The following is a 13,543-nucleotide window of genomic DNA, read 5'->3' as shown; positions in this document are numbered from 1 at the left end:
GTCCGGGTTGAAGCATTCTAACTTTGTCGACAACATAAATATCAACAGGCTCGTTTGTGACAACGTGTTTTAAAAACTCAAAAAAATCTTCATGATCATCAGTAATATCAAAAATATGATTATTATCAATATATCTTAGCGAAACAGGTGCATTAGGTGGCAATTCAATTTTTTAAGAATTTTTCTTAACAATACTCTTCGATTTATTGGTTTTTGTGGAGCAAGCGGTAGTTTTAATCTGGTTCTAAAACAATCAAGAGGCAGATACATAGGTATGTTGTTAACAAATTCAAAATTACCCCCACAACATACATGAACAACAAATGCTTCATCATTACTACAGCTCATTAAGACACAAATTAGTGAAAAAATAGATAAAAGTTGGTACCTTAACGATGCTCTAATGACATGATCTTTTTGGAAATGAAGTGAAATGAAATGATTAATCTGGAGTTCTAGCCTCAATAAATACACAGGTACATAATCTTATCCGTAAAGGTATAAAAAATCTAACAAAATCTTATCCAAAAATCAGGAAAAATCCATTCTGATAAGACGCAAGGCGCAAAGCCGCAAGGACGCAAGTCATAAACCTTGCGCCTTGACCTAATTTATTAACACTAGGACGCAAGGGCGCAAGTCGCAAGGTCGCAAGGTCTAATGATCCTTGCGTCTTGCGCGGGCAAATTCTTAAAAAAAAAAAAAAGTTTCCAGCTCAGAAAGGAGTAAAAAAAGGGGCAAAAAGGTGATAAGCACATTCACAAATTATTAAACTAAATAAATTAAATTCCTGTTTTATACTCCGTATTTCTTCCCAATATTAATAAGACTCATCTCCAACATCCCTCTCAAGCCCCCTCACAAACCCTAGATCCAACGATTCTTTTTTTTTTTTTTTTTTTTTTTTTTTTTTTTTTTTTTGAAAGGCAATGTTAGTGGTTAGCACACGAAGTTAATTCACGAAAATCCCCCCCCCGAGACTCGAACCCTGGTCTCCTCGAACACCATGTTAACATGGTGACCAATGAGGTAAAGCCCCATTGGCCTAGATCCAACGATTCTATCATACATTATATACATTTATTTATAGACATATATATAATATAATATAATAGATGATTTAATTTCATCGATTAAAGGGTTTCATAATCTAACCCTAGGCCTCGCCCAACCATGGTTGGCGGTGCTACCAATCAACCGTCACAATTGGCTTCTCAGGCGCCACCACCACCACCACCATCCGTCACCGCTACGATGGAGGGTGATGAGTTTTTGAAATTAACACGGATTGTGTTTATTTTCTTGCCTCTCCTTTAACATGCAAAAAGGTACTACATTTTATGTATTTTGACGTAAAAGATTGTTGTTGTGTGTGCGATTTTTTAATCATCAGTTTTTTTTCTTTTTCTTTTCAATTACTGTTTGAGGTTGCTACATTGTGTTTGTAATGGCATGTATTGTAATTTGTATAAATATGGTAAATTAGATAATTTTGTTATTCAATTTGAATACTATATGCTCAAGATTGATAGTATATATAGTATTTTGTTAATTTGCATCTCTAAACTTGTGTTCTATATAATAGTCATATGATTTTTGATCAGGTTAAGTAGCTTTGTAAATTTAGATGTCAAATAATGGTTGTTAGGACAAAGATATATAATGAGTGTTCAAGTAGCTTTGCTCGTTTTTGTTTCTTTGTAGAAAATGTGCGTTTATTCTTTTACGATTTAAGATTTTAATAAAAATAAATGATCATGACGTAGGAGCATTAAGTTTGAAAGCGTATGCATTATACCGTTTTGAACTCCACTTTGCAATTACTGCTTGATTAATTTCTCGTATCTTCGTGTATTCTCTTTGTCGGCTTTATGATAACATTCCCTGTTTTGTTTTGTGATTTATGATTGTTCTGCGCATCTATCTTGCTAGACACCAATGGAATACTTTATATGTTTTGCTTTTGTGATTTGAAAATCAAGTTAGTTATACATGTCTACAATTACTAATTACTAAATAAGATAATACATGATCAGTAAGACATCACAAATCAAATTAGGAAGAAGCACACAGAGTGATACTAGTTTATATTATGTTCATATTTATTACAAACGCTATAGATTCATTAGTACCATTGTGTCTATGGTCAAGTATCCGTTTTTTCAAATGTAGTATTTTAGCACATTTTCTTGCTAAATAATAAATAATAAATATTAAATGATTTTTGCTTCCGTTTGTTGCTAACAGGGAATTGAGTGTGAGTTCCGCCATAGTGACATTGCACGGGTCAATCCCAGAGATTGCTGGTACTGGTTAAATGGAAATTGCCTAAATCCAAAATGTGCTTTCCGTCATCCTGTAAGTATCATTGTTACCCGTTTTTACTATTTTATTATTATATTATTATTTTGAATTATTGATTATTATTTTTTGTTGCTTGTAGCCTCTAGATGGATTGTTAGGAGCCGAAGTTCCCACTACTGTAGCACATTCTATACCTCAGGTTCCATTAACGCCTGCAAAACAAGGTGTTGCCTGCATATTCTTTCAAAATGGCTTCTGCTTAAAAGGACACTTTTGCCCCTTCCTGCATGGCCCACCAACCGTAGTCAATAACAAACTGGTGCAACCAATACCACCTAACTCTATCACCAAGCCTACTAAGACAGCTCATGTGTCCCCAGTGAAGTCGATTCAAGAACAGAACTCAACACAACAGGAAAGTATCCAAAAGCCTGTAAAGTTTCTGCCTAAATATGCTCCTGAAATGCAAGCAAGAAATGGTGGCGGTGATGGTGTGATGGAGAAAAAGGTAGCACCCCCACCTGAGGAACTACCTACTTACAGACCAGCCAATGATGTATTGCCACCTATCACGACTGAATTCACGATTAGCAGGTCCAACCATGTTTCAGAAAACGGTGGAGTTGATGGGAAAGATGCTGATGAATATTCAAGAGAGCCTACTCCTGGTTTTGATGTTCTTGTGGACACAGAGGCTGCAGATTCTGAATATTATCCTAAATAAGAACAATTTGATATGGGTCGGTCTGTTGACTATGTTGTTGACCGAGATATGTATCCTGATCAACGTGATTATGCGTATACAGAGTCTTCTGATTTTGGGAGGAAATGGTGTAGTAGAGATGATAGCCCGGATCAGTTTGACCAGTCAGACTTACGCCACCGGATTTTGAAACAACGAAGAGGTGATAATGCTGGTGGTGGTCTAAAGTCGGTTATCAGCCGTGAACATCCCCGTGATAATCACACGGCCCGGATGCCAAGGCGGGACCGCCACCAAGATTATCAAGACTGCCACTTGGAGCCGTGTTCAATTAGTAGCCGACTTAGAGGGAGAATAAAGATTCCGAGAAGGTCAACTGAGTCGAGGGTAGAAAGGGAATTTGAGATGGGGATGCAACGTGGGTCCAGATATTCACCTGGAAGGCATGTTCATGTGTCATCAAACCATAGCCGAGTTAGAGATAGAATAAAGGGTAATGATTATGATTATGAGAGACGAAATTATAGGGGTTCTCGAGGGTCTTATAATGATAACGAGTTCTTCACTGGACATAGAAGATCTCGAGAGTTAAAAAGTCAACAAACAGATGATGGTCAATCTTTGGGGAAGAGGAAATACCCAAGGACAGAAAGACAAGATTCTGAAGTCAACGTGTCGTTTGAAGGGCCGAAGCCTCTTAGTGAGATTCTTAAACGTAAAAGAGGATCTGTGATTTGTGTTGTGAATAGAGAAGATGAAGATAATAAATTGAAAGAAGATAATCAAAAGGATACAAATGGGAAGTCAATAGACGGTGGTCAAGCTTCTTTGAATGACGATGTTGATAATAGAAAGGACGTTGAAGGTGGTGATCATGGAGATGGAGACAGATTACTATTATGATGGGGAAGAAGAGTACAACTTAGAAGGAGGTGAAGAATATATGTACAAAGAGGAAGGAGATGAGATTGCAAAGAAAGAAAATGCAATGTAGTCTTAGATGATCTTATGAGCTTTGCTTTTGAATTTTTTTTTGTGGATTTTTATATTTTTTTGATAACAAAACTTGCTGATTTTAGTTTGTAGTTTGTAGTTTGTAGTATCAGTAGTAGGTAGTAGTGGGATTATCCTAAAAACTGTGTTTTTTTTTATGAAGTTTTTTGTAGCGACCCGACCAAATCATGTTTGACGGCGCCGTCTACTTAGGTCCCGTTACGTGGTCATAAGTCTTTAAAACAACGTTTGACCTAAAGATATGTCGCATTCATTTCAAATGTAAAGATTGTTCAAAGTTTACAAGAATAGTTCCACCACAAGTTACGATACAAAGTTTTAAGTACAAATGAAACTTATGCGACACAATTTAAAAGTAGCCAAAAGACGCTCCATGTATGCATATATACTCGACATCCAATGCAAGTATCAAAATAATGAGCGGAAGCATGTATCATGTATCGTTCAAGGACCTGAGAAAAACATAGAAATCTGTCAACGAAAACGTTGGTGAAATCATAGGTTTAAGTAAGTAAGTACAAGTGAACCACAAGATTTGCAACCATGAGATAATAGTAATACATTCCAAAAGTTTGTTTCACGAGCACCCAATTATCAATGCTTAACATTCCTTCCATAGAACTCCATCACAATAGTGTTAGAACATACACTGTTTCTCGAAAATACATTTCATTCGTAAACGGTAGCGAACCGTTTGAATGAGGGTTTGTCAAACCCATATGGCCATATAACATAAGTTCTCGCTTACACCCGGCAAGTGTAACTAATGATAATCGAATTGAGGATTTTTGTTCAAACTCGTATGTAGAATGTTTGTTTTCCTGTACTTGTGTTCACTTAGTAAAAAGAAACGTTTATATTTTTCTCATCCCAAATGTAAGTGCAAAAGAGTAAAAGTGGGACTATGATCTCACCTTGAGTGCACGTACGAAAAGTACTTCACAAAATAACGTGTGTGAAGGATAGTGCTAGTCTTGACCTAAACAAATAGGTCGTATCAATAACGGTAAACACGATAGGTCAAAGATGTTCAATTAGTCCTATGGCTCGTTACGACTCGATTATGTAGCATGTGAAATCAAATTGTCAAGTTTCATGCAAGGTACAAGTATATAAACAAGTTAGGAAGGTTGCATAATCATTTGGTTAAGTTTGACAAAAAGTCAAACTTTGGTCGGTCAAAGTCAACGAAAAAGTCAACACGTTCGGGTCGGGTCCCGAACTATTTTTCTGAGGTTTTTAATCATGTATGAGCATGTTAGAACAAGTTACATGTGAATCGGAGGTGCGTAGCATAGCAAACATTATTCGAAAATTGACAAAGTTGGACAGACCACTTTGGCGCGCCGCGCGGGTATATGGCGCGCCGCGCCATTACCTGTGCAGAGAATTCTGGCAGTTTTTAAGTTTTATGCACGAACCTAACTTCAAACAATCACCATTTATGATCCGCAAACAATCAAGACAAGTATCTTATACCGTTGGGAAGGTAATTTGACGAGGAAAACAACTAAACACATTTCATCAATCAATCTACCTATTACAACAACCAAAACCGCATCTAATGCTTAACATTAACCGCATACAAGTTCATAAATGCAATTCAATGATTCGGGCAACCAATTTACATGAATGATATGCCGTTTCGAAGGTAATCAAGCATACAATCCAACTAAACACTTACCAATAATAATCCATGGCATTCAATGCATCAAAAGTCCATTTCAAGTTCATCAACCCTAACCCAAATTCACCAAAATCATAAATCAAGTTCATGAACTTTTCTAAAGCAACCTACACATCAAATTGAAGCTAGTGATACTAGGAACACAATTAGAACATGAACTTTTAACATCTAACAACATATGATCATCCAAAATTCAAGAACAACACACCAAAATTCAAGTTCATGCTAGTTACACTAAAACAACGAGATCGAGCATATAAATTACACACACGACATCACAATGAGCCATAGACACTAACTAACACCATTTCAAGTCAAAAACACGAATTTAGAGAAATCTAGAGTTTTAGAAATGTTACCCGAACGAGATGAAGTTGGTACCAAAATGAAGAGGATGAAGAGAGGATTACGAATATGTAATTTATTTTGTTGTAAGCCTCCTAGATCGGATTTAGATGATGATTGAATGAATTTGGTAATGGTGTGTGTTCTTGCTAGAGAGAAAGAGAGAGAGATGGAGATGATAATGAATGGGTGAAAGGGGTTTGACCCTTTGACCTAGTCAAGGGTTTGATCCCTTGTCAAGTTTAGTCCCTCAACTTTCGTTCGGGTGCGTGAATTACCTAAACGAGATAATTTAAAACGCGTATCAACGGGAGATGTTATAAACATATAACGGACTTTATATTAGTATAACGGAAAAGTAAATGGAAAAAGGCGGGATGTTACATTACCTACTCCTTAAAAGAAATTTCGTCCCGAAATTTAAGTAGGCATAGTAGTCGTTGTTTCTTCCTCGAAATCTTGCGTTTCCGAATTCACGAATAGATGAGGATACTTCCTTTGCATTTGATCTTGTCTTTCCCAAGTAAACTCGGGTCCCCTTTTGGCGTTCCAACGGACTTTAACAATCGGGATTCGGCTTTGTTTCAATGTCTTGACGGAGGTGTCCACAATTTCAACCGGTTCCTCCACAAAATGAAGTTTGTCATCAATAGTAAGTTCCTCGAGAGGGATGACGATATCGGGTTCGGCAAGACACTTTTTCAAGTTAGATACATGGAAGGTAGGATGAACGGAGTTCAATTAAGGCGGAAGATCTAAACGATAAGCAACAGTTCCAATACGCTCCAAGATTTCGAAAGGACCGATATACCGCGGATTTAGCTTCCCGCGTTTCCCAAAACGGATTACACCTTTCCAAGGTGCGACTTTTAACATTACTCGGTCACCGACTTGAAATTCAAGGTCGTTGCGTCTTTTGTCGGTATAGCACTTTTGACGACTTCGGGCCGTCCTAAGCCTATCTCGGATTTGAACGATTTTCTCGGTGGTTTCGTGAATGAGTTCGGGTCCGGTGATTTGCACTTCGCCTACCTCGGCCCAACAAAGAGGTGAACGACATTTTCGGCCATATAGCGCTTCAAAAGGTGCGGCCTCTATACTCGCGTGATAACTATTGTTGTAAGAGAACTCGGCGAGAGGTAAGTGCTTGTCCCAAGCTTTTCCGAAATCAACCACGCAAGCTCGTAACATGTCCTCTAAGGTTTGAATTGTACGTTCGCTTTGTCCATCGGTTTGAGGATGATATGCGGTGCTCATGTCTAAACGCGTTCCCAACGCTTCTTGCAATGTACGCCAAAATCTAGAAACGAAACGGCCATCTCGGTCGGAGATAATCGATAAAGGTACACCGTGTCGGGCTACGATCTCCTTAAGGTAAAGTTGTGCAAGTTTCTCCATTTTGTCCGTTTCTTTCATGGCAAGGAAGTGTGCGGATTTGGTGAGACGGTCAACAATAACCCAAATGGTATCATAACCGCCCGTCGTTTTTGGTAGCTTGGTGATAAAATCCATCGTTATCCTTTCCCACTTCCATTGCGGGATCTCGGGTTGTTGAAGTAGTCCGGACGGTCTTTGGTGTTCGGCTTTGACTTTGGAACATGTCAAACACTTGGAAACATAAGTAGCTACGTCCCTTTTGATGTTCGGCCACCAATATAGTTGTTTAAGGTCGTGGTACATCTTATTCGCACCGGGGTGAATCGAGTATCGTGACTTATGGGCTTCATCTAAAATAAGGCTTCGTAGGTCCCCATAACTAGGCACCCAAATCCTTCTGGCGTAATATCGGAGTCCGGTCTCCCTAATTTCGAATCGAGAGACGAGAATGTTCAAGAGCTCGTGTGAAAGGTTTTCATCCTTGAGAGCCTCATCTTGGGCTACCCGAATTTGGCTATTAAGGTTTGTGTGGATGGTGATGTTTAAGGCTAGGACACGAAGAGGCACCGCTCTTTCTTTTCGACTTAAGGCATCGGCTACTACATTTGCCTTCCCGGGATGGTAACGAAGCTCGCAATCGTAATCGTTTAAGGTTTCAATCCACCTTCGTTGTCTCATGTTTAGTTGCTTTTGATCGAAAATGTGTTGGAGACTTTTGTGGTCGGTAAAGATAGTACTCTTGGTTCCATAAAGATAGTGTCTCCACATTTTAAGTGCAAAGACAACTGCTCCGAGTTCGAGATCATGAGTCGTGTAATTCCGTTCATGAATTTTTAGTTGTCGAGAAGCACAAGCAATGACTTTCGTTCGTTGCATCAATACACACCCAAAACCATGTCTCGAGGCATCGCAATATACAACAAAGTCATCATTGCCTTCGGGAAGTGACAAGATAGGAGCGGTGGTTAGCTTCGTTTTCAAGATTTGGAATGCGGATTCATGTTCGGTTGCCCAAACGAATTTTCTTCCCTTATGAGTTAACGTGGTTAGAGGACGAGCAACCAAAGAGAAGTTTTCGATGAATCTACGATAGTACCCGGCGAGACCCAAGAATTGACGAATGTGAGTAGGAGTAGTAGGAGTCTCCCATTTACTAATGGCTTCGATTTTCGTGGGATCGACTTTAATACCTTGATCACTTACAACATGACCAAGAAATTGAACTTCCTTTAACCAAAATTCACACTTGGAGAATTTGGCATAAAGTCGTTCTTGTCTCAAGAGTTCAAGCACAAGTCGGAGATGTTGTTTGTGCTCTTCTTCATTTTTAGAATAGATCAATATGTCATCGATGAACACAATAACGAATTTATCGAGATACGGTTTGCACACGCGGTTCATAAGATCCATGAACACCGCCGGTGCGTTAGTGAGACCAAATGGCATGACAAGGAATTCATAACTACCATAACGAGTTCGGAAAGCGGTTTTGGAGACATCTTCCCCCTTAACCCTCAATTGATGATAACCCGAGCGGAGATCGATTTTCGAATATACACAAGACCCTTGTAGTTGATCAAAGAGGTCATCGATGCGAGGAAGAGGATATCGGTTCTTAACCGTCAATTTGTTTAGTTCACGATAGTCAATGCACATTCGTAGGGATCCGTCTTTCTTTTTAACAAACAAAATCGGAGCGCCCCATGGTGAATGGCTAGGTTGGATAAAACCACGATCAAGTAGTTCTTGGATTTGACTTTGCAATTCTTGCATTTCGGATGGAGCGAGTCTATATGGTGCACGTGCTACGGGTGCGGCTCCCGGAATAAGATCGATTTGGAATTCAACCGGTCGATGAGGTGGAAGACCCGGAAATTCGTCGGGAAATACATCGGAAAAGTCACTAACAATTGGCACATCATCGATATGCTTCTCTTCGGACTCGACTTTCTTAACGTGGGCAAGGATCGCAAAACAACCCTTACGGAGTAGTTTTCTAACTTTAAGGCACGAAACGAGGTTGAGTCTGGTGCAACTCTTATTGCCATAAACAATCAAAGGTTCACCATTCTCGATAGGAATTCGGATTGCGTTAAGATCACAAAGGATGTGAGATTTCGTTTTGACTAACCAATTCATACCGATTATTACATCAAAGCTTCCTAGTTCCATGGGTATCAAGTCAATTTCAAATTCCTTACCCAAAATGTTTAACGTACACCCCCGGTAATATGTGTCGGCACTTAATAGTTTCCCGTTAGCCACTTCAATGGTATAAGTGGTATCTAATGGAAGAGGTGGAGTGCTAAAAGAATGAGTCAAAGTCTTGGATACAAAGCATTTATCGGCACACGAATCGAATAAGCAAGAGACATAAGAATTGTTGAGAAGAAACGTACCCGTGACTAATTCATTATCATCTCGGGCTTCCTCGGTGTTGATGTTGAAAGCTCGGCCGCGCGTATTGGTGTTATCTTTCCTCTTCGGGCATGCATTTCTATAATGGCCCGTTTGGCCACATTCATAACAAGTGCCTGTCTTTGGTGCATTGGGCCACTTTCGAGCGACGGGAGTGGCACTTTTACAATCGTTGGCCTTATGACCAACTCCTTGGCACCGGTGGCAAATTAACTTACTACATTCGCCAAAGTGATGTTTGTTGCATCTGTTGCAAAGAGGTAGGTTCCCGGCATAACCCTTCTTGCCGTCGGAGGTGTAAGGCTTCTTAGCAAAGTTGTTGTTGTTTGATTGGGAGGGTTCCCACTTTCTTTTGTTGTCGCCCGATTTATCCTCGGCCTTAGGTGCCGGAACTACGATTTCGTCAACCGTTTCTATCAATTTGCGGGCCATGTTCAAAGCTTCTTGATGATTAGTGGGTTTGGATGACATTACTCCGTGTTTGATACTCTTTGGAAGACCATCCATGTAAAGTTCAACCCTTAAAGCTTCGGGGTTCACAAGATTTGGGCACATCAAGGCTAGTTCGGAAAATCGTTGATTGTAAGCCTTGAGATCATTTCCGATCGCCTTTAAAGTTCTTAGCTCTTGTTCGAGCCTTCGGGTTTCTTCACGAGGGAAATATTCGACAATCATCTTTTCCCTCAAGTCGGCCCAAGAGAGGGCGTGAGCTTCATCGGTACCCACCGATTGTACATAAGTATTCCACCATGTAAGAGCGACACCGGCGAAGGTGTGAGTGGAGTATTTGACCTTGTCTTGGTCCCGACAACCGCTTATGCTAAAGACGGCTTCCGTTTGCTCAAACCATCGGGTGAGCACGACCGGTCCCCCGGTTCCATCGAAAGTGTGAGGTTTGCACCCCATGAAAGCTTTATAGGAGCATCCCTCGTTTGAGTTACCGGCTCCATTGTTGTTGTTGTTGTGGTTGTTGTTATTATTGTTGTTGTTGTTGGATGAGTGACCGGCCATGGCCGCATCTACGGCGGTAGCTATCATCCGTTCGAGAGCTTGTTCGGGAGTTTCATTGCGGCGTACACGACGAGGAGCCATTGTTCCTTCAAGACACAAGAATATCATTGATTAGTATTCTCAATAATACTAACCGTGATATAGAATAAAGATAAAGAGAAGTTTTTCCTCGACTCGCCTTAAATTCTTTATGCCATAATGTCAGAACGTTCATATGAGTCACCGTAATATAATCCCGGAAATTATATTACCCTGATTCATATGTGCATTCCACATCATTTCATATAGTCAAGGTGGCGCGTCAATCAAATTAAACAACGTGAGATTAAGATGAACTAAGAGTAGATATGAGTAGAAGCGTTCGAGTATAAATGCACAAGTAGTCAAGTAATTCCTACTTCAAGTCTATATGCCGGTTGTAGTCTAGACTCACCAATGTACCCTATGATTCGAGGTTGACACCAATGAACTCTAAATCCCTACAACCAACGCTCTGATACCATCTGTAGTGACCCGACCAAATCATGTTTGACGGCGCCGTCTACTTAGGTCCCGTTACGTGGTCATAAGTCTTTAAAACAACGTTTGACCTAAAGATATGTCGCATTCATTTCAAATGTAAAGATTGTTCAAAGTTTACAAGAATAGTTCCACCACAAGTTACGATACAAAGTTTTAAGTACAAATGAAACTTATGCGACACAATTTAAAAGTAGCCAAAAGACGCTCCATGTATGCATATATACTCGACATCCAATGCAAGTATCAAAATAATGAGCGAAAGCATGTATCATGTATCGTTCAAGGACCTGAGAAAAACATAGAAATCTGTCAACGAAAATGTTGGTGAAATCATAGGTTTAAGTAAGTAAGTACAAGTGAACCATAAGATTTGCAACCATGAGATAATAGTAATACATTCCAAAAGTTTGTTTCACGAGCACCCAATTATCAATGCTTAACATTCCTTCCATAGAACCCCATCACAATAGTGTTAGAACATACACTGTTTCTCGAAAATACATTTCATTCGTAAACGGTAGCGAACCGTTTGAATGAGGGTTTGTCAAACCCATATGGCCATATAACATAAGTTCTCGCTTACACCCGGCAAGTGTAACTAATGATAATCGAATTGAGGATTTTTGTTCAAACTCGTATGTAGAATGTTTGTTTTCCTGTACTTGTGTTCACTTAGTAAAAAGAAACGTTTATATTTTTCTCATCCCAAATGTAAGTGCAAAAGAGTAAAAGTGGGACTATGATCTCACCTTGAGTGCACGTACGAAAAGTACTTCACAAAATAACGTGTGCGAAGGATAGTGCTAGTCTTGACCTAAACAAATAGGTCGTATCAATAACGGTAAACACGATAGGTCAAAGATGTTCAATTAGTCCTATGGCTCGTTACGACTCGATTATGTAGCATGTGAAATCAAATTGTCAAGTTTCATGCAAGGTACAAGTATATAAACAAGTTAGGAAGGTTGCATAATCATTTGGTTAAGTTTGACAAAAAGTCAAACTTTGGTCGGTCAAAGTCAACGAAAAAGTCAACACGTTCGGGTCGGGTCCCGAACTATTTTTCTGAGGTTTTTAATCATGTATGAGCATGTTAGAACAAGTTACATGTGAATCGGAGGTGCGTAGCATAGCAAACATTATTCGAAAATTGACAAAGTTGGACAGACCACTTTGGCGCGCCGCGCGGGTATATGGCGCGCCGCGCCATTACCTGTGCAGAGAATTCTGGCAGTTTTTAAGTTTTATGCACGAACCTAACTTCAAACAATCACCATTTATGATCCGCAAACAATCAAGACAAGTATCTTATACCGTTGGGAAGGTAATTTGACGAGGAAAACAACTAAACACATTTCATCAATCAATCTACCTATTACAACAACCAAAACCGCATCTAATGCTTAACATTAACCGCATACAAGTTCATAAATGCAATTCAATGATTCGGGCAACCAATTTACATGAATGATATGCCGTTTCGAAGGTAATCAAGCATACAATCCAACTAAACACTTACCAATAATAATCCATGGCATTCAATGCATCAAAAGTCCATTTCAAGTTCATCAACCCTAACCCAAATTCACCAAAATCATAAATCAAGTTCATGAACTTTTCTAAAGCAACCTACACATCAAATTGAAGCTAGTGATACTAGGAACACAATTAGAACATGAACTTTTAACATCTAACAACATATGATCATCCAAAATTCAAGAACAACACACCAAAATTCAAGTTCATGCTAGTTACACTAAAACAACGAGATCGAGCATATAAATTACACACACGACATCACAATGAGCCATAGACACTAACTAACACCATTTCAAGTCAAAAACACGAATTTAGAGAAATCTAGAGTTTTAGAAATGTTACCCGAACGAGATGAAGTTGGTACCAAAATGAAGAGGATGAAGAGAGGATTACGAATATGTAATTTATTTTGTTGTAAGCCTCCTAGATCGGATTTAGATGATGATTGAATGAATTTGGTAATGGTGTGTGTGTTCTTGCTAGAGAGAAAGAGAGAGAGATGGAGATGATAATGAATGGGTGAAAGGGGTTTGACCCTTTGACCTAGTCAAGGGTTTGATCCCTTGTCAAGTTTAGTCCCTCAACTTTCGTTCGGGTGCGTGAATTACCTAAACGAGATAATT

General features: G+C 39.3%; 1 pseudogene; it reads left to right on the top strand.

Annotated features, from left to right (window-relative positions):
* The first annotated feature begins 1,173 nt into the window (after nt 1-1,173).
* LOC139840577 (zinc finger CCCH domain-containing protein 17-like) lies at nt 1,174-4,114 on the top strand (annotated as a pseudogene).
* Nucleotides 4,115-13,543: the final 9,429 nt, after the last annotated feature.

This window comes from Rutidosis leptorrhynchoides, chromosome 4 (assembly GCF_046630445.1).
Source record: "Rutidosis leptorrhynchoides isolate AG116_Rl617_1_P2 chromosome 4, CSIRO_AGI_Rlap_v1, whole genome shotgun sequence".
NCBI classification, from domain to species: Eukaryota; Viridiplantae; Streptophyta; class Magnoliopsida; order Asterales; family Asteraceae; genus Rutidosis; species Rutidosis leptorrhynchoides.
Note: the sequence above shows the minus strand (reverse complement) of the source record. Positions and strands in the feature narration are given on the sequence as shown.